The 22,887-nt window shown below is 34.8% G+C and overlaps 1 pseudogene; it reads left to right on the forward strand.

Moving 5' to 3' along the window:
* LOC105179282 overlaps positions 1-22,726 on the forward strand; it is a 45,311-nt pseudogene extending 22,585 nt beyond the window's left edge.
* Positions 22,727-22,887: the final 161 nt, after the last annotated feature.

Below are 22,887 nucleotides of genomic sequence, written 5' to 3' on the forward strand. Positions count from 1 at the left end.
GAATTCTCGCATGAACAAATCAACGAAAGAAAGTTCGAAGTAAATCAAGCAAAAGTAATCCTTGATTTACGTCTCTTGCATCTTCTAGTTTTAATTTTACTAGAAGCCCTGTTTTAGTTTTTTGTTTATTTAATTAACTAGCTCGAATGCCCGGAAACTCCAAGGGTACACCCTTGGAACCATGAGTTTATTTAATTTGATTTTTAATTTGTGCATTTTTATTTACCGCTTTTGCTTACGCATTCTCGGGCCGATCCACTAGCATTTTTGTTGCTTTCAAGTGCTATCATTGCCCAGTTCGATGTGAATAAGCATGATAACGTGATTTTGTTGCTTTTGAAGGATGTTATTCATTTTTCCTATTCTTGTATAATTATATGAGAAAATTAACTTGTTTAATTTTTGTAATTTTTTGGATAATTTTAGTATTTTAAGAAAATTGGATTTTCTGGTAAAATATTTACTTTTATTTTCAGTTTAATGTGTAGAAATAAAAAAATATTTTTTATGGTACTGCTAGTCGCGTGCGCGCTCGGGTTGGCGCACTACACCCAGGCAATACGGCTGCTAGGCTGCTGCTGTCACTACGACCAACGGCTAGGCCGTTTTTTACCGTTTCTTCCGAAAAATTGGATTTTCTAATTCCTCCATATTTTCTTAAAGTTATTTACTTTTTCTGATTTAATTTTGGATAATATTAGATTTTTTTCTAGAATTAAATTGCTTTAATTAATTTGGTTGGTTTGTGTGCATTGGATGCATGAAACTTTGGCATCCTTTTAAATTGCAAATCTTAAGCTTGTTGTTTTCTGCATATAATTGTTTGTCGTGGTATTGGATATCATGTTGTTTTTCTTGGGATGTTTATTTTTTTTCATCTAGGATGATTAATTGTTATTATGTGGTAGTTGAATGTTAATGGATGATCACGGAGCCTTAGAAAGCATGTATGGCTTTTTATTTTGTTGGGTGGCTTATGTGCCCTTGTGATTTATTTTCTCGTCTCTCTCATTTTATGCCTTGGAATAATAAGGCTTGCTCTCATCCCCCTTATGTACTCCCCCGATTTTTTATCGGGATTTCTTATTTCAATTGTAATGGTAGTAACATTGGTTTTCGGCGAGGTTTTATAATTTCTATATAAAAGCAAGCCTATGGAGATGAAGGCCCACGAAGAAGGAAGGAGTTTGAAGGCCCATTTATATGATGATGGGTAAATCAATAATGTAATAGCATAGGATCACCTTAGACAGTCCTTAGACTCACTGCGGGCTCAGTGAGTCACATAGGTTGGGCTTTTGATCATCCAACAGGGGTTGTTAGGTTTCATTGCATGCGATGCGTTTATTTAATGCTTTAAATATTTGATATTTTTGCATGCAATTTTAATATGTGATGAGGTCTCGGTCTAAAAACACAATATTAACTCTCACTTGGTTGGACCAAGTTAAGTATTAGGCCTATAATGGACTTTGATCGAAATGGTTTTTATCCGTCCAAGCCTTCCATCCACAGGAATGTGGTGAGGAAGCTACCGATACCCAAGTGTGGTCTCATGAGTCATGATACATTTAGGATAGAGGAAAGCTTCACCATTTTTGTGAAGAAAGGAACATGTTCACCGTTTTCCTGTCTCACGAGTCGTGGGGGACGGCGAATGAAATGTGATTTGGTTGATGGGTGGGGCCTAACACCGAGTAATATGATTCGCTTGGAGTCTCGGAATCATGTGAAAAGGTGAGGTAAAGGATCTTAGGAATCTCATGGAATGAGAATGGTATAGGATACCTCCCACGAGGCCTTTGGCATTTGAATCGTAAAAGTGAGGCATGACAAATTCGCTTGTGGATCCTGAGCTTACTAGGAAATGTTATTTCTGAAACCCCACTTGAGAGTGTGGGCTTTCGTATAAATAGTGGGAGAGTAAAAGACTAAAGACCAAGTCTTTAAACTTAATTTATAATATTTTGGTAAATATAAATTTCATTAAGTAAAGCGGGTACATAAGTACGGTACAACAAGCATCAACTAGGTGGATTCCTCGACAAACCAAGAAATCCGCCATAAACGATAAAGTGTGCATGTACTAACAGCATAAGGCAGTTGAACAGTAAGAATCCTCTGTCGCACATCGTCAAGAATAAGTATACCCAAAGTCCGTGAATCACGATGGCTCCCATCAAAACGTCGAAGATTACGCTGACGTTATATGTGGTACATCAAGGAACCAAGTAAGCCATGATAGGACGCATATATCATGTGCTTGCCCCTCTATCTGCTAGCAGCCTACAACACGTCGGTAGGCCATGAGCGGTTCGGCCAAGGGAAGTGAAGTATGAGTCGAATCACCTACAAACAACTTCTCCAATAGGAGCAGTGAAAGAATAAATGGTTGTGATTTTCCACTACACCGTCCGTAAAAAGAGCACAGGAGCTATCCAAGTGAGATAACCAAGGCCTGTCCCTGGTAGAAAGCTTACCAAGTATGGCTAGCCAAGAGTAGTGATGACCATCCTACCTTGGGACTCATGAACTCCTTCGATCTGACACCGTCCAGATAGAAGTATCTCACAGTCTTGTGTGATAGATCCAATCCACCCAGATAGATGCCCTATTGCCCCGAATAACTTGCCACAGTTTAACTCCCATAAAAGCACGGTTGAGGGTAGTGACGTCTTGGTTGCCTTGACCACCTTCATTAATAGGTCGACATACACAATCCCAAGCGACCTTCGCACATCCACGAGAATTTGAATCCTTCCATAGGAAAGCCCTCAGTCGCTTTTCTACCTCCCGAGCGACACCTTTAGGCAAAATAAAAGCATAGGCCCAATATACACCAAGAGCAGTATGAACAGATTTAATAAGTTGTACTCGTCCCGCATATGATAAAAACGTACCTTCCCGCCCCTTGATGCGCTGATCGAGTTTGTCAAGCAGGGGTTTACAATCCGAAAGAGTAAGTCGCAACGATATAAGGGGGAGTCCCAAATGCTTCATTGGTAAGTGTCCCTCCTAATCAGAAGCTGATCATGAGAGAATCATGTGACTCTTTTGTACATTAATGTAAAGGCCCTTAATTCATAATATTACAATCATTTGCTTTATTTAATTTTCTATTTTCTAGAAAATATCTAAGAACCCTTTAACCATGATAATGGAGACTAACAAATTCAATGGCACGAACTACAACGATTTGCTGCAAAATATGAGTATTGTCCTAGATTTTGTGAACCAGGACTATATCTTGGACAAGCTACTGCCAACGGCCTTTCCAAAAGGATCCTCGCTTAAAGAACGTTACGTTCGAGAAGTGGCTTGAGGACAATCGCAAGGTCCGCAGTATCATATTGACTTCGATGTCTAGTGACATCTAAAAGCAATATGATAGACTGGATGTTGTTCTCTCGATAATGCTCCACATGAAGTAAGTTTATGCAGTTCCTAATAGGCACATTATATATGCCGCCACAAAAGTATTCTCCGGGACCAAGATGCCCGAAGGATCGTCTGTACAAAGTCATGGGGTAAAGATGCTATCCCTAGTGGAGAAACTCGAAGACCTCAAAGTTGGGCTTGGCAATGACACGTACATTGACGTGATCCTTCAGTTACTTCCTCTATCCTACAACACGTTTATTATTAACTACAACATGAATGGACTTCAAAAGTCTATTTATCAGTTAATTAATATGTTGTTCCAATATGAGTCGATGACCCTCAAGTCTATATCAGCGGTATTGGTAGGAGAGGCTTCAACCTCCAAAGCGAAAGGCAAGAGGGTCGAATGCTGGAAGAGGAAGAAGGGCAAGGGAAAAGCTGTCAGAACCACTATTTGGAAGCACCACAAAAAATGTGACTGGATCGGCCTGGGAACGCGCAAGCAGAAGCGGTAATATAAACTTACGTAAATTGAAATGAAACATAATAAAACCAGAATTTCAAGGGGTGTGCCCTTCGAGTTCCCGAGCGTTCGATGTAGTTATGCAAATATAACAATAAAATAAATGGGGCTATGGTTGAATGAAAAATGAGAGATACATAAATCATAAATCAAGAATTACCTTTTGATTTGATTTATTTTGAATATCATTTTTTTGACCCATTCATGCAAGGTTTCTACATAGAAGCCCTTCAAAATACACACCAAGTGTGTATACAAGAGGGTCGGCAGAGAGGTGGAGTTAGGGTGTAGGAAATTATTTTGTGTAGTATGTATTTTTTTATATTTATTCCAAATAATTAATACACATATATATACCTTGTATAGATGGATAAAATTATGTCTAGGTTCATTTAACCATCTATAAGATAATAAAATCCTTTATTCAAAATAAATAATGACTAACATGACACTTTCCAAAAGTTAATTTGTTAGTCAATAATTTTCTTTTCTAATCATTTCCATCAACATAATTAAGGGGCTTGGACCGATTTTAATTAATTTCTCGTCCCTTCTCGGTAATTTGTCTGTGACATTTTAGGTTCACCTTTCAACTAGACTTGGGTTAGTGTCAAATACTATTATTAATTAAATTTAATTTAATTAATAATTCTTGATCAACCCTTGATCAGGAAAGCCCATCACCATGGGTGGCCGTCTAGCAACGGTCTATGGAACTAGAGACTAGGCAAATATCCATGTGAATTTTTAGGCTCTCAAGTCCATACGGTTATGGTCCTTCCGTTTACCATCTCCTAGCCTTAGTCTAGGGCATGAAATTGGGTGTCGGTTCCCATTCTATACTAGGCGTCTATGCTTAATACTTGAGATCGCGTTATGCTAAATTGCTCGACATAGTAACCTCTTTTTCCTATTCAATCAATGACTATGGCCTCAACTTTATACAGTTTAGACGCATCTCCAAGTGCATAGGAGATACCTTTGTCACATTTTGACAGGGAACAGATCCTCTTCTAAGGAACTCACCATCCTCACTACATACTTTGACTGAACTAGACAAGGTTTACGATGACCATATTTGAGAAACGATCACCTCTCAAACAAATGTAAGATACAGTCATCGCATGCACGTGACTTTCATGATTCTAAACTCTGAGGACTACTCTCGTACTATCGAAGTCGGGGATTCGAGTATTACCGATCAAGCCTTCAAGGCTTCCTTATAATGATCCCCACGAGTCAGTTCAATCGATTCCATATCTAGCCAATCGACCCACTAAGATCGCATAAACATCCCACATTTGTCGCCAATGAAACACGACACTCATCAAATGAATGTGACTCTTAATGTAAGTCTCAGTAGGACTCCCGATGCCCAGTCTCAAGGCCCTCGACTTGGAACATTTCAAACCCAACCCTTGGCAGTTTGTTTCCCGACCGCCATCCAATCTGCAGTCCAACTGTTGCGTGGTTGTTAAAGTGGTCATTGGGCATCTGTTGTGATGTCAAAGCAGTACTTGACGTAATTTGGTAAGCACAACAGATATGTGTGACGAAGAAGAATACTTACAATATTCGTCAGGAAAATATTGCTTAAATAAAGATTACTTCAATGATTCTCAAAACCACCAATCTAATTGGCTTTTTGTCACCCATCCCAACAATCTCCCACTTGACCTTAAAGCCAATTACTCATGTTTTCATATTAAATTGATTATGAGCAATCTGCGATATCAGCTTGGTCTTATGGGTCTACTTTTTGTTTCTGCCGATTTTCTACAGTCCAACCATACATTACATCTTCCTATCATCACTCAAAGCAGATGATGGTGTCTAAGATTTTTTCCTTGGGCTTGTGATGAGGTCTCAGACCTTTTACCTTGTGCGTAGCCCAGTTGTCATCCTCTAAGGTGACTACTGGTGCAGCTATGCTAGGTAGCGTACCCAACAATTGGGTGCTGTTTTTTGGTCCTAATCGTTTTCCAATTATAACTTTAAAATTTCCATACATTCAATTTTTCATGATAAGGTTCCTTGTGGTATACCACTTGGAACTTTTCCAATACTACCACATTATCATAAATCTCGAATGTACGTTCATTTTGAGATTAAATATTATTCATATGATCTTGGAAGCTACTATCACTATAGCCATCCAGAATATATTCTCCATTAATGTGTGTCAAGAGATCTTCTTCAATCCTTATTCAGGTATCAAAGATAGCCCTTCAACAGCTGTAAGTTGCCTCGTCAGTGCACACTAGATATCTGTTGTTATGCTAAAAAAACATAAACAACATCGCGTTTAGTGTACCGAACAACATTACATGCTGCTTACAGCAAAGACGTAGGGGATGTCAAACATCTAAGCTCCTCATTGATCCACTATGGCTGAATCTCGGATAGCTTATCGCTAGATAGGAATCCAATACCTACTATGGAGAATTTTTTGAACAATGTTCATATTTTAGACTTTCATAGACGTCTTTCTATCATTCGAAATGGTTGAGACATTCTAACATCTAAAACACTTGGAATAGAATTGAGCTCGCACTAAGCTTCCACCTTGTTTTTGACCAAGTCATGTACCTCATGATCTTGTCAAAACAAGTATGTAGGACGCTCAAACCTGGTTTCAACTCCATAGCAAATTTTATGGCTCCACGCCTTTATCCAGATCGATGTCCTACATCGCTTCTCCTTGTTTTGTTTCATAAATTCGTACGTATCGGGTAACCGGAGTTTTCTAATCGTCCTTTGGAGAACTTTAGATATGGTCAATTAAAGTGTCGATTACAAGAGGTGTTTACATTATTCCATAACAAACATATATAAATCAAATCCAAGTCTAATTTTCCTCCCACTAGTCCTTTGACGTGTGCAGGACCATTTCTCATACTCAAGACTTTTGCAGGATATAGGTTTGTCATTCTATATCAAATATGGTGTTTGGATGGCGACTTAAGAAAACACCATGTTGTACAACTTGACAATTTTTTGAAAGTAAATATCCAGCGGCCCAATTAGTTCAGTGAAGCACCGATCGAACCATGTCCAATCAAGGTTCAATTTCTCCCTTACTAGAGACAATTCGACATCGTTTCTTTTGAAGAAATTTCACTGAATAAGCATCACCCTGATTTCACTGAATAAGCATCATTCTCATTTTCGGATGTTTCAAGAACTCCCACTAAATAAGCATCACCTTGATCCCATCGAGGCGTTTGTCTCCATAACTAGTTTGGTTCTCCACCAAAAGTCTAATTTCTCCAAACTTTCTAGAAGTTCTTTAATTTGTGAACCCTCTACTTGAATTTGTGTATTTAGTAAGTTACAGATGTCCATTTTGGATCCAATCCAATAGATCGTTTTTGACAAGCATTCTTTGTCCACAAAGTGCTTTCACGGGTTTCTTCCTTTTCAAAAGGGATCCACAAGTTAGTAAACTCAAATCATCTATTACTAGACTCTTTGAATCTACCAACCTAGTCATCCTATCTAGAGGAATATGGCCCTAGCTCATGCATGTCATTCTCAGGAAGTTATGTTCTTGACCATCCGTTTTAGTCATTTGTTTTGAGTATGCATACTCCAATTATGTAGTACGATAATAACTCAGTAGACACAAAAGAATCTTTTATTGATCAAGTTTTGTAGTCTAATTTGTCCAACAATTGACTAACGACTTCATCATGATGGGTTACATAATCGTATACTATTTTGACATGAATACTATTAGCTAAGTCTATTTAGTCTTATTGTTTTTTTAGTAATGGCCTAGCTATTCCTTAGCTTTAAGACAACTTGCTTAGCGTTCTATTCCCTTTCATTTCGGCAAATTATTTGTGGAAATGCGTTTCGAGAGCAAGTGTCCAACACTTGGGAATAAGAATAGTAATCATGTTTTCTCAACAAATGCCATAGTTGGGTGAAGGGGAGTTCACGAAACTCCCTCTTCTAATGACTTTTGGCAATTTTATGCGAACATCATCAGTAAATTTTTACTGCCAAATCATTATTCCATTTAGCCCAATGTTTGTGTACAGACGACCTCCAGTCATCTAGGTTTCAAAAAATACTTTGGCTCCCATTGGTATGGACCAAAATTGTGAAAAAATAGAAAGCGATAGGACCTATTTTGCAAGTCTAGTAAGATAAAGAACTAATATGGGAAAATCCAAAAAATATAGGACAAAAAATTTGTTCCAGCGAAAATTGACCATTGGGATTATTTTCTTATTCAAATTGCAACATCTCTAAATTTTCTTATTCTTCACACTTGCAAAACTTTAGGTTACATTTTCATTCTTTGCAGTGTTTTGGTCCATAGTGGTGGTGTGCACGGCGGACACTATTATGCTTTCATAAAGCCAACTCTATCCAACCAGTGGTATTGAGTTCGTTATGGAATTTAATCCATAAAAAATTGCATTTCTATATTTGTAAATGTTCTTTAGCTTTGTATAGTCTGAGAAGCTTAAGCTTAACGAGCTTCATTTGACACACTATGTTTGTATTAGGCCATTAACTAATGCTTTTTAGGGAAAAAGTGATTTCACGTCCTACAAGTTAGCCTCTTTGCGATTTTGGTACACTATTAATTTTTTTATAAAATAAATTTAATAGAATTAAGGCTTGGCATGCAAATTGCAAACTTTTTGGAGTTATGGAATGCAATATGGTGATTTCGAAAACAATGGGACAGATATTGCCAAAGACTAACTTGTGAGACGTAAAGAAAAATTACATTTTTGGTCCCATATGTTAGGGCCTTTTTCATGTTAGTCCCATTTATTAGGATTATCTTACATTGTATCCCTTGAATATTTTCTCCATTTTAGTCCTTAAGTATATTTTTCGTCAAATAATTAATGGAACCCTCATAATCCTCCTTAAAAACCTTCTAACAGCTGCATTAATTATTGGACGAAAAAGTATGATGAGGACTAAAAATGTGAAAATTTTGAACTTATGGGTTGCAATGTGGGAGAATCACAACAAATGGGACTATTTGTAAAAGGCCCAAACATATGGGACCAAAAATGCTATTTTCTCAAGACGTAAAAATGCAAGTTTTCTGCTTTTAGCAATAGATTACACGTAGATCTCTCGTTGCAAACTACATAAAGAAAATCATTCTGAATGGTTTCAGGTATAAATTCAATGATGCACGAGTAACAAAAGAAGACATAATAAAGGCTTTAGACGAGGTTTATGGAGGTAAAGAAGAAGTAAGTTTTCCTTTTATTTTTCCTACTTTTGTTAAACCTTGTTGATACTTTCTTACATTTTCATCTATGTCTTGACAGCATGTAATGACGAAAAATCCAAATAATGCCCCCATCAAGTTTACGAGGCAGTCTAATACCTATATGCTGGTGTACATACGTGAAAGTGACAAGGATAAAACATTGTGCGACATTGATGACAGAGATATTTCTCAGCATCTTAAGGTTTGATAAAAAAATCAGCTCAAGTCATTTTTACTTTTATAAAAGAAACTTAGAGGGTGTTTGGCTAAGTTTAATTGAAACATCTTAAGCTTCTAGATCTTATAAGATATTTTAAGATTTTATAGATACTTATTCTTATTTTAAAAATAAGTTCTTAAATTAGTTGGATAAATATGATGCTTGAGCTTGTATGATATTATAGTGTTAGACATAATAAGCTTTTGGATTAATTATATTTTGTCATCCGCACTAAGACCGTTTTTATACATTGGCATCTAAACTTTTTTTGTGTCAACTTACGATCTTAACTTTACAAAATTTTACACTTTCTTATTTATAACTATTTCTCAACCAAGTTTTTTATCAAAAAAACATCACATGCAGTGCGTATTTGATGTTTAAGGGTTATGTGATGTGATATTTTTTCACATATGGACAACATGCAATGTTCTTCGGGCATAAAATCAATAAAAGGACGATCATATATGGAAAAGTACTAATTTCGCAAAGTTGATGTGGTAAGTTGAAACAAAAAAAAAATTCTATAGCGAATTGGAAAAATGGACGTAGTTCGAATAGCAAAATATAATTTACCCTAAGCTTTTTATATTGTAATAATAACCAAAAAATTCATCAAACTCTTAGAATTTAAAATTATACAAATAGATAATTTTGTTTTGGGGGGATGTAAATTATATGAAGGTTAAAATTTAAATACTAACAAAATTATGAGTGTGTTTTTGTTTTTTTGGACATTATTTGAAGAGCTTATAAGATATTTTAAAAACAAGATAGGTGAAGTTAACTTTTTCTTAAAGAGCTTATAAGATCCAAAACATCTTACTTAGGATCTCATGAGCTCTTCAGAAAATGAAAAAACTTACTAGTTGACATTTCTTCTACATAGTTGTAGTTGTTGTTATTCTTGTTGTTACTTGTACTATGTCGGGAAAATAGCATGTTTCGTCCAGTAAGTTTGTAATTTTATTATTTAGCATTCTACTGTTCCTTAAATATCCATAATGTAATTAAAGTTGCACTATGTCACTTGTACTATGTTGGGAAAATAATATTTTTTGAATTGTAATTTAGGGTCTTTCTACTTTTTGTGCCATTGGTTATGAAATTCTCACTTTTGTCCCTTTAACTTATGAAAAGTAACACTTTTGGTCTCATTACACCTTTCTGTTAGATATTTTAACGAAAACACGTGGTCGTTGGGCCTTTATACTTTTGGTCCTTGGTTACATGACTCTCACTTTAGTCTGAACTTAAAAATACAGCAGTTTTGCTCCCATACACTTAACTATCATGTAGTTTTTTTCATTAATTATTTAATAAAAATGTGTCATTAGACTAAAAGTACTATGTTTTGAAAGTTAGTAACCAAAAGTGATAGTCCCATAACCAATGGGACCAAAAGTGGACGGCTTTATTTTATAGGAAGAAAAATGTTATTTCCCATACTTGTACTATGTTCGTATTAGCTAAACTAGAAGATGATTGACAGGAAACGATTGCTAGAGAATTTCTTGCACCAGTGTACTTCATGCATTTCTGGCTATGGGAAAAGCGCAAAAATAAATTCATCGTCCTAATCGGCCATTGACACTCCTAGAGCAGTCCTATACCGTAAACATCTTATGCTTCTTAATTATATTTTTTCTCACTTTTTCCACATCATTATGCGGTTTTTCCTGATTGTGGTCACATTGGATTTTCTACTCCTGTTGCATCTTCTATTTAGTTTCACATATATATTTTGATGTGTATAAAATCTTTTTCCTAGATAAAATTAATAACATAATCTTTATACACGTGATATGTATATGTCAAACAAAATAGAAGATGCAACAAGAATTATAATAGAAAATGTAGTTCGAGTCGTGTTGGGTAATATATAGCATTGGCTTCTTATTTTCTATTTTCTTTTGGGTCATTGTAAGGGTACGAGTTCAACAAATCTTAAGATTCAAACTCAGGTTAGGGCTCGACATAACTTGACACGGAAAAACTATGCTCGAACTCAATGTTATTTATTTAGAAAATTTAAAATTTTGATTGGGAAGATAACTTTAAAACATTAATGTATTTAAGAATATTTATTAAACATATTACACAAACAAAAGAAAGATTTACCTTATGTTTAATCATAAAACTATTTTTATATATATACATTTTTTTTAATCAAAAGTAGTTAATAAATTATGAAAGTGTAATGGCAATTATAAATTATGAAATTGAATGTATAATAACATTTAAATATTTGTACAAAATAGAATGTATAATAACATTTAAATATTATTACAAAATATAAAATTTCAAAAATTTCTTACTTATGCTAATTATACAGAATAGATTAGTTTAGTTAGCAAAGATGTGTTAAGATACAAATTAAATAATGTAAATATTTATACATAACTTGCTAATTTACATATTTCATTTATAAAGTATAAAACATATAAAAAATATACATTATTTCTTGGAATTTTTCGTTACTATAAAAAAGATTAGCTTACAAATGTTTTTTGTTCTGAATTAATTATATAACAAAATTGTTTAATAATATAAATATATATGTAATTGAAAAGATAACTTTCTAAAAATAAAACCAAACTGATTATGAAATAATTGAGATACTGCTATAGCAATTTAAATTATTATTTTGTTAATTGTGTAAAATAAAATAGAAGAACAAGTAGTATTATATCACAATGTATAGAACAACATAAAAAATACTAAATCATTTATTAATCATAACTTTAGTAAATATATAAGTTAAATTATCAGATTAATTTATAGAATTCAAAAAATAAGATATTCAGTGAACGCAATTCTAATATATTTTACATTATACTATTAAATACGTATTTATTTTGGGATAATTAGACCGCCTTTTCTTTAAGCTTGGTATAATTATACATAGACTTTATGTGATTTGTAAAATTACATCTAGTACTTCTGATTTTATTTTCATCTAACAAATAATTTTTTTCGTTAGTCAAAATTCACCAAATGTGCTGATATTAGCAAAACAAAATTGAATGAAAATCAAGATTTGCCTTGGATTGACTTATTACTGATGTATTGTAAGTCAAATAATTGTTTTTCTATTTAAACTGCTCTTATACATCTGCATGCACGCTAATGCATGTGAGGAGGTATATCTTCACCCTTATAAAGGTTGTTTTGTCAAGTAAAAATTGTTTGACCTGCAATAAGTAGTAAGTCATTCGCAGATAAATATAGTTTTCCATTCCAATATCTTTTACTAATATATAAGAAAATTCTATGAATTTTGACTAATAGAGGGATTAAATTTTCGAATTAAAATAAAAGATATTGTCACTAAATGTAATTTTTCAAACTACAGACAGTTTATGTATAATTACATCAAATTTTAATGAATGATTGTATAATCATCCCATTTATATAAGATGTCTATAAAACTAAAAATATATAAGTATTAAGAAAAAAGAGGAAACTTGCAGATAGAAACATATGTGGAAGGCGTGATTAGAGTTTGTTGATTGGCTCTGCTTCTGATTTCATACCAGATATGCTGGAAGACTCTTTGTCAAGAGCTATGACAAGCCATCAGATATTTTAGAGAAGTTAAATCAACTTGCAGGCTATGCTCCTAATGAAGAGATAGAATTCTTCGAGGTTTGTTCCAATATATAAATGGAAGAGATAGTATTTGCTTATTTCTACATCCTGGTAACAAACCGAATAGATTATTGTTAGTTGCAACTTAAAATGAAACCCACATTCAACTGTTTTCATTAAATGGAGCTATAATTGCATCTGTGAAATGCCATGGAGATGAACATAACTCATGTTACATGCAATTTTCTTTACCAGGACTTAAAAATTGCTATCCATATGGAATACAATGCACACATCCATTTTAAATGGTAATGATATCTTTCATAAAATGCATATATACCGTTTAAATGTTGAAGATATCTTTCACAAAATGCCCAAATATATTTTAAAAGGTGAAGATATCTTGTGTTTTTTGCTTCTTAGGGGATAAAGTTTGTGCGCACAGTGATGTGTGCGTACATTAACACGGGACTTACATTTACATCTAACCAGGTATATGAAATCACAAGCACAAGTATCTTGTCAGGACAAAGATTGTATTTTGATAACTTTTCGGTTTCTTTTATTGCAGCTAGAGAATGGGGACATTGTCTGGTATTAAAAGTCACTGCCTGCTCAAACAAGGAAGCTATTTCATTGCCCGGATATTCCATCTTTTCTTGAATACCAGCATAGCCTTCAAGTACCTTTTCATAAATATTGTGTTCATATTATTTAGTAATATTTATCTATATGCATTTGCATCTTAGGTAGAATCACTATATTGTAGTTACAAGATATATGTTTCACATGTCATATTTCATTCTTATGTTGATCGTGTTGCTGGATTGTGGGAATATCTTTTCCTAAAGTATGAAACATAATCCATATTGGACTAACTTGAGAGTACATCAAACATAATCCATATTGGTCCATCTTAGGTATAACTTAAGAGAAAGAGGGAAGATATAGGACATGAGTGAGAGTGAGAAGCTCATTTAAACAAACTATGCTAATATATGTAGCACCTTTGTAAGTGCCATCTGGTATGTGTACATGTATAGGTTGTGCAGGAGTTCTGAATGAGTGAAATAGTTGAAGGTTAGCACAAATATGGTTCGTAGCTCCAGTGTCTATAATCTAATAGTCCAAGTCAATCCTTGAAGGTCCAGAAACATTACCACAAAATTCAATATCATCGTGGCAAGTGAAATTTAATGAGATCTGCCATCATCTCAGTCAATTGCTTAGTATCAGAGGTATCTATAGACGTTAGTTTCTCAGCAATTGCAGCAGCTGCAAAGGATTTGCCACTCACCACCTTCTACCTCTTATCAACCAAAGTTTTGTACCAATCTGGTACACCGTGAATTTGAAAGCAAGTATCCATTGCATGTCCAGTCCTGTGACAATGCGTACAAGTCAAGTTACGTTTGTCTACATAAGGTCTTCTTTTATTCTGGAATCTATCACCTCCATACCTCCTGTTGTCCTTAGATTTGAAATAATAGGCCATGTGCTGAGGAGTTGCAGTCGTCTCTGTGTGTATTTGCCTCTGTTTTTCCACTGTGAAAAGCATGGAAAACACCCGTTCCATAGTAGGCAAAGGATCCCGCACTAATACTTGACTTCTCTCTCTGTCAAAAGTCTCGTGTAACCCCATAAGAAATTGCATTAGTTACATATGTTCATTTCGTTCGCTTTGGTCACTCCACAAGTACAACAACCCCAAATGCACCTTGGATTAGGTGCTAAAACCAGCTGCTCCTTCCAATATTTCTTCAGCTTGGTTATGTTCGCTGTTAAGGACAAATCAAGTTGTGCGATGAATGAAATCTTGCACAGAATTTGATATATCATCAGTCCATTGCTCCTGCCATATCGACCTTATATTTCTAACCAAAGTTATCACAAAGAAGTAACATACATAAAGGATTCAACAATCTGCTTTGAGATAGAATTCCACCGCCAGGAGGTAACAATTAGGTCTACTGGATGCCACTGCTCAAAATTTGTTGATCTTATCGCTAGCGTAGGAAATGTGCCGTCAATGAAGCCAAGCTTCATTCTCATTCCTAGAGCTACATAAACGAGACGACTCCAAGTCAAAAACTTTGAACCATCCAATGGAGAAGAGGATAACGCCAAACTTGAATGTTCCGACAGATTGGATGTATAGTGCCTTGCATTCCAGCTGTTCTGCCACTTTGATTCAAATCTGCCATAGCTCACATGATCAGTGTGGGTAAGTGATGCGTATCCCACAGACCTTCATATAGAAGGCTCTGATACCATGTTAAATTGCATATCGAGGAAGACAAACAAGGCAAATATAATTTTAGAGGAAGAGGAGTTCTTCATTTCTTTAGACTCTCTCTGTAAATTTTCTGTTACAATAAAAACGATGCCTCTCCTAACTTATATATATACCGTCCACTCCTAACTTATATATATACCGTCCACTCCTAACTTATATATATACCGTCCACATAAGCTAACTACCAATGTAACAAACTAACCATAAGGGCAATGAGCTGGCCTAATAACAATTCAAATAAATGACAAGGCAGGCCATATAAGTAACAGAACAAACAAAATAAAGAAGACGTGTTTCCCAAATCCGATTTAATTAAAATGTCTCATCCAGCATCCAAAATGCCAATGTCTACGTCTACTTCCTCAAGTTGCTAATGTTGTTGGTTTATCTGTTGTTGTTGCTCAGATTGCTGCTGCAAATGGAGATTATCAACTTCAACATTTGTTTTGTAGGAATATTTTAAATATGTTGGGTGTTTCCTAGTTATTCTCTGACCTTGAACCAAAAAATCTTTTGAAGGAGGTTTCATTTGATGAGACGGAAAACCATATACTAATTTCAACTGTATTGTAATTTTTTGGTAATTCAAATTTAGAGAAATATGAAACCTCTCGTACTTTCCTCCCTCCGTACCTAGACATGGATGAGCATGCAAGTGAAGCTGACTTCTTTCTCAACCTTCCTCCCACCAAACCTAAGCATGGGAGAGCATGCATATCATTCTCACTACTTTTTTAGTTTCCTCCCTCCGGAGTTAGACGCGAATGAGCATGTACGTCACACTTACACCATCTAGACCTAGACGCGGATTACCATGCAAGACAAGCTCACTTTTTTTCTCACCTTCCTCCCCCTGAACTTAGATGCGGATGAACATGCATGTCACACTTACTCCATGTCTTCCTCCCTCGAAACCTATATGTGGATGAGCATTTACGACAAGCTTAGGTTCCTCCCTCCAGACCTAGATTGGGATAAGCATTTACGTCAAGCTCACTTCATGTCTTCCTCTCTCCTAACGTAGATGCGGATGCGCATTTATGTCAAAACTCACTTTATACGTTCCTCCATCTAGACCTAGGTGCAGATGAGCATGCACGTGCGTACTTCCTTCTAACCTTGAGAGTATATCTTCACTAGATGTTGTTCTTATTTTTCCTTCAAATAGTTAATTCTCACACAAATTCTCTTCTATAGGTTCCCTTTGTAGTGTAATATCATTAGTTATTTATAATTTTTTAGACTTCATATAGTAGCTTTGCATTTGACTGAAAACCATATCTCTAGCTGTCTCAAGTTTATGCTTATCCAATATCTCACGCCTAGAAAATGAATTGTTATGTTTTTACTTGAATTTTATACTTAAAAATAGCAATAAGATGGCTAACATAAATGAGACTCGTATGTGCCAGATTGGAGCATGCTATTGCAAGCACCCTATGCTGCAAATCTCTTAAGATGAAAAACCCATTTATTGCACTGCCATATTAGACATTTGCGTTCTTGCTTGCTCTCGAACTTATCTTTTATTTTTCTCTACGTGTTTCTCCTCCTTGAGATAATCCCTTTTATCACATGCTTAGTGATGTACTGCATATTGACTATTGTATAAGCTACCTAAAGATAGCGTAGTTAAATTACTTTCCTAGCCCATATTATTTATTTCATAAAAAAATTTTACCTATTGAAGTATTTGGATATCTGATGCAATTATTCGCTTAAAATTATAGAAAATATAAAACATGTACATTGTCTCTCCAAGAAAGCATGATTCATTCTGGAGTATAATGTTATATTATCCAAAGATGTTGTTGGAGTTTTTGGCCCATGCCCCCCCCCCCAACTTGGATGGCAACCCACTTACTGCCTGGCCCATTACCTGACTCAACCCTTCTTCTACTTAACCCTATTATTCCACTATTCAGCCGATGCCTCTTCCTCTCCCTCCTTTCTATCTCTGGTTTAGTTCCTATTGAAAATCCCTCATCATCTCACCTCTTTCTATCACTATTCTTTTTGTTGTATCTGTGTGTATATATATTGGTTTCTATGGTTTTAAAGAAATAGAACAACAGCAAATCTAAAACCCCTTTTCGTTAAATACTTTGTCAGAATATTTGTTGAGTGTGGAAGAAACTTATTAGTGGAATTTTGAGTGATTCTAAATGAAGCCTAAGTGGTCTCTTTGTGGATCTTTGTGTCTTGGTGGCTTTGTGGGTTTTTTGCAACCATGAGGGTTGCAGGCCGGTGGTGGCGCTTGGGCATTCGGTTGCAAGATCTGGCTCCTGTGCCGGTTACTTTACTGCTTTCTGTATTGCTATTTCTCTGTTATTCTTTCTTTATTCATTGATCTGAAATTATTGTATAAGGATTTTCAAATCCACCATTATCTTTGTAGTTATTGTTTTATTAGGGTTCATCACTTTGTGGAGAAATTCCCAACAGATCTCATCATATTTTCTTCCATGATTTTTTGAAATTCCTCGCTATTTCTATTTCTCCCTCCCTTGCTCCTTGTTTCTCGTTATCTTAGTGTGATGCCTATGTTTGTGTGCTTTATTGCTCATCGAATTCTCTTTTATTTTCTCTCTTTGCATTTCTCCTCCACGAAATGGTCCCTTTTATCACATAGTTGATGTTGTGCCTCACATTGACTATTGTACACGTTAATTGCCTAAACAGAGCATAATTAATTACTTTCCTAGCCTGTATTATTTGTTTCACTAAAAAAGGTTTTACCTATTGAAGTATTTTGGTATTTGATGCTATTTTCTTAAAAATATACAAAATATAAAATTTGTACATTGTCACCTCCAAGAAACAATGAATCATATTGAAGTATAATATTATCTAGTGATCTCATCATATTATCTTCCACGACTCTTTAAAATTATTGCGCTTTCTCTTGCACCTGGTCTTTAGTCCCATTATCTTAATGTGTATGTGCGTGGGCATACCTGGACACTATTAATTACTCAATGTACCCTATTTATAACATCTATTTTCTTTCAGTGACCCCAAAATAATGGTTCTTAGTCTATAAGTATTCTTTTTCCCCATAACGACCTTATTGTTTAAGCAATGATGTGATGATTCTAACTTTCATCTAATATATCCTGACTTTTTTGGTTTGTAATTCTGCAGGTTATCCACTTTCGCTCCTTTAAAAGGCCTGAAAACGATGAATTTTGTTTACAATTGTGAGTTCAAAAAAAGACAGACTTTAAATCTACAGTCTAATTTCCTAGGTTACGATTGGTAATATTGGTCCACATAACTCTGCTCTTCAAATTTCACTAATTGTGAAGGTCAAAGCATGATTCATATGATGAAGTTGTTAAGAGAGTAGTCAACCAACTCGGAGTGGATGATCCGACCAAACTACGGCTTACAATACACAATATCTACTCTCAGCGTCCAAAAACTCATCCTATAAGATATCGAGGAGTAGAAAACTTGTTAGAGATGCTGCTGCATTACGCCCAAGTACGCATTCATACAACTTTAAGTTGGGGTTCATTTGATCTGAATTATTGTCTAAGGGTTTTCAAATCCACCATTATCTCTGTAGTTATTGTTTTATTTGGGTTCATTACTTTGTGGATAAATTCCCAAACGATCTCATCATATTGTCTTCCATGATTCTTTGAAATTCCTCGCTCTTTCTATTTCTCCATATCTTGCTTCTTGTTTCTCTTTATCTTAGAGTGATGCCTATGTTTGTGTGCATTATTGCTCTTCGACTTTTCTTTTATTTTCTCTCTTTGCATTTCTACTCCTTGAAATGGTTTGTTTTATCACATAGTCAATGTTGTGCCTCATATTGACTATTGTGTACGGTAATTGCCTGAACAAGGCCAAATTAATTACTTTCCTAGCCTGTATTATTTGTTTCACTAAAAAAGGTTTTACCTATTGAAGTATTTTGGTATTTGATGGTATTATTTTCTTAAAAATATACAAAATATAAAATTTGTACATTGTCACCTCCAAGAAACAATGAATCATATTGAAGTATAATATTATCTAGTGATCTCATCATATTATCTTCCACGAATCTTTAAAATTTTTGCTCTTTCTCTTTCACCTGGTCTTTAGTCCCATTATTTTAGTGTGCATGTGCGTGTGCATACTTGGACACTATTAATGACTTAATGTACCCCATTTATAACATCTATTTCCTTTTAGTGACCCCAAAATAATGGTTCTTAGTCTAAAAGTATTCTTTTTCCCCATAACGACCTTATTGTTTAAGCAATGATGTGATGATTCTAACTTTCATCTAATATATCCTGACTTTTTTAGTTTGTTATTCTGCAGGTTATCCACTTTCGCTCCTTTAGAAGGCCTGAAAAGGATGAATTTATTTACAACTGTGAGTTCAATAAAAGACAGACTTTAAATCTAGAGTGTAATTTCCTATGTTACGAATGGTAATATTGGTCCACATAACTCTGCTATTCAAATTTCACTAATTGTGAAGGTCAAAGCTTGATTCTTCCATTTGGGTTCATCACTTTATGGATAAATTCCCAATAGATCTCATCATATTATCTTCCATGATTCTTTGAAATTCCTCGCTCTTTCAATTTCTTCCTCTCTTGGTCCTTGTTTCTCATTATCCTAGTGTGATGCCTATGTTTGTGTGCTTTATTACTCTTCGACTTCTCTTTTATTTTCTCTCTATGAATTTCTCCTCCTTGAAATGGTCCCTTTTATCACATAGTCGATGTTTTGCCTCATATTGACTATTGTATACCCTTAATTGCCTGAACAAAGCATAATTAATTACATTCCTACCTTGTATTATTTGTTTCACTACAAAAGGTTTACCTATTGAAGTATTTTGGTATTTGAAGCTATCATTTGCTTATAAATATACAAAATATAAAATTTGTACATTGTCACCTCCGAGAAACAATGAATCATATCGGAGTATAATATTATCGAGTGATCTCATCGTATTATCTTCCACGACTCTTTAAAATTTTTGCTCTTTCTTTTGCACCTGGTCTTGATTCCTATTATCTTAGTGTGCATGTGCGTGTGCATACCTGGACACTATTAGTTACTCAATGTACCCCATTTAGAACATCTATTTCCTTTCAGTGACCCTAAAATAATGGTTCTAAGTCTAAAAGTATTCTTTTTCCCTTTAACAATCTTCTTGTTAAAGCAATAATGTGATGCTTCTAACTTTCATCTAATATATCGTGACTTTTTTGGTTTCTAATTCTGCAAGTTATCCACTTTCGCTCCTTGGAAATGCCTGAAAAGGATGAATTTTGTTTACAACTGTGAGTTCAATAAAAGACAGACTTTTAATTCTAGAGTGTACTTTCCTATGTTATGATTGGTATATTGATCCACTTAACGCTGATATTCAAATTTCACTAATTGTGAAGGTCAAAGCTTGATTCATACGATGAAGTTGTTAAGAGAGTAGCGAATCAACTCGGAGTCGATGATCCGTCCAAACTACGACTTACATTACCCATTATCTTCTCCCAGCGACCAAAAGCTCATCCTATAAGATATCGAGGAGTAGAAAACTTGTTAGAGATGCTGTTGCATTACGACCAAGTATGCATTCATACAATTCTAAGTCGGGGTTCATTTGATGAGGGTGTGAAACTAACAAAGCATTACTTTCTTGTTCAGCTTTCTGATATTCTGTACTTTGAAGTAGTGGATATACCTCTGCCAGAGTTGCAAGAGTTGAGAATCCTCAAACTAGCTTTTAGCTACGCGGCAAACTCTGAAGTGAGTATTCATTCATAATTGGACTTTAGGCTCCTATACAAGTGCATACATATGCCAGACTTGCAAATTTATTATATATTTAGCAAACATTAAATATCTTATTTGTTTTCCATATATAGCTGGAAACTCACAGTATTAGGCTACCGAAAGAAAGCACTGTGGGTGATGTGCTTGAGCATCTCAAGGAGAAGGTAATATAGCTGACAAGTTATTATCGGGAGTGTGCTTGTGTGTGTTCCTAGAATTCTAAGATTTGTCGCTTAACATAGCATTGTATGATTTTTAACTGTTGCAATGTTTACGTTAAACAGGTAAAACATTCTCGTCCAAATGCAAAGCTCAGGTTGCTGGAAGTATTATCGCACAAGATCTATAAGGTCCTGAATTATTGCATCTTCTTTAGTTTCATTAATTAGTTTCGTAATATTAATATCAAAATAATATTCTTCTAAACTTTTACTTAATAATCCAACTTAAATAGTTAAATTCAATTTATTTTATGCTGAAAAATCTTGTATGGGTTGACTACACACAAATTGAATGTGTCGGAGATATGCACTCTGACAAGGAAGTTGAGTCTCAGTACTTGCTAGGTTTTTGTATTTTGCCCATGTGGTCTTCACTTAGTAAATTGTATATTGTGTTTCCAAATGGATGTTAGAAATTCCTTATGTCTAGCCTTCTATGCTTATTTTTTTAAGTTGCTGAAACTCCAAGTTCCTAGAGATATATCCTAATAGTGATAAGATGGCAGCAGTAAATGACAATCCTTCGACTTTACGAGCAGAGGAGGTCTATTTCTATCTCTATACATATGTGTGTCTATGTATATAAATGCTTCCATTTTTCAGGTGGTACACATAACAAAAACTATCTTGCTAATTGCTTTCCATGTTAGTACTATGTCTTTGATAGGCTACGACACTTTTTCCTTTAAATTTGGCTTCCCCATATGTTCATCTTTAATATCAACAATTTCTCCACTTTTATAATTTCTCATTGCAGATTCCAGAGGAAAAGAAATTTCTTGGCCCAAGTAAATGTTTGATTCATGTGTGTCACTTTATGCATGAAGATGCTCAAAATCAGATGGTAGTATTTTCAGTTTGTTACTTCATAGTTTTCCTCAGATATTTGTACTCGTCCTACCGCTCTATTTCAACTGCAAGTGCATCTCTTTCATTTTCTTCCTTTTAAATCCTACATATATTCATTTTGCTTCTGGCAGCAAATAAAAACTTTTGGCCAGCCATTTTTACTTATGATCAATGATGGTGAAACTTTGTCTCGTATCAAGGTTCGTGTGCAGAACAAGTTGAAAGTACGAGATGAGGAATTTTCAAAGGTATTGCAGCCCGAGCCTAATTGTTACAATCACTTTAAATGAAGAGGATGGTATCATGCTTATGTGGTTACGCATGCCCCAACTTCTACTTTCTGCTTGAATCTTCTCGATTTTATGCAGTGGAGATTTGCTTTTGTCTAGCATAGTCAAGCAGAATGCTTGGAGGACTCAGATACTTTGTTCGACCATTCCCAGATCTCACTCACTCTCTCACGCAGACACAGTCTGCGACAATATTTATATGCAAATGCGCTTAAATTTCATAATATGTTTTGACTCTACAGAGAAGCAGTATTTGTGTTTCTTGTGAGAAATATCTTGGATTGGAACACGTTAACAATACCCCTAGAAGGCTCCTACAGCAAATTAGGTAATCTATACCTTGTTTTATTTTCATTTTTTTTAATAAATTAAATTTTTTTGCTCGATGTTGATAATCTTGGCGAACGTTTTGCAGAAAACCTAACACTATGTTTGCTTTCATTTTTAACTTGTTTTGATGTGTTTTGTGGAGATA

The sequence above is a fragment of the Sesamum indicum genome, unplaced genomic scaffold, assembly GCF_000512975.1.
Source record: "Sesamum indicum cultivar Zhongzhi No. 13 unplaced genomic scaffold, S_indicum_v1.0 scaffold00132, whole genome shotgun sequence".
Classification (NCBI taxonomy): domain Eukaryota; kingdom Viridiplantae; phylum Streptophyta; class Magnoliopsida; order Lamiales; family Pedaliaceae; genus Sesamum; species Sesamum indicum.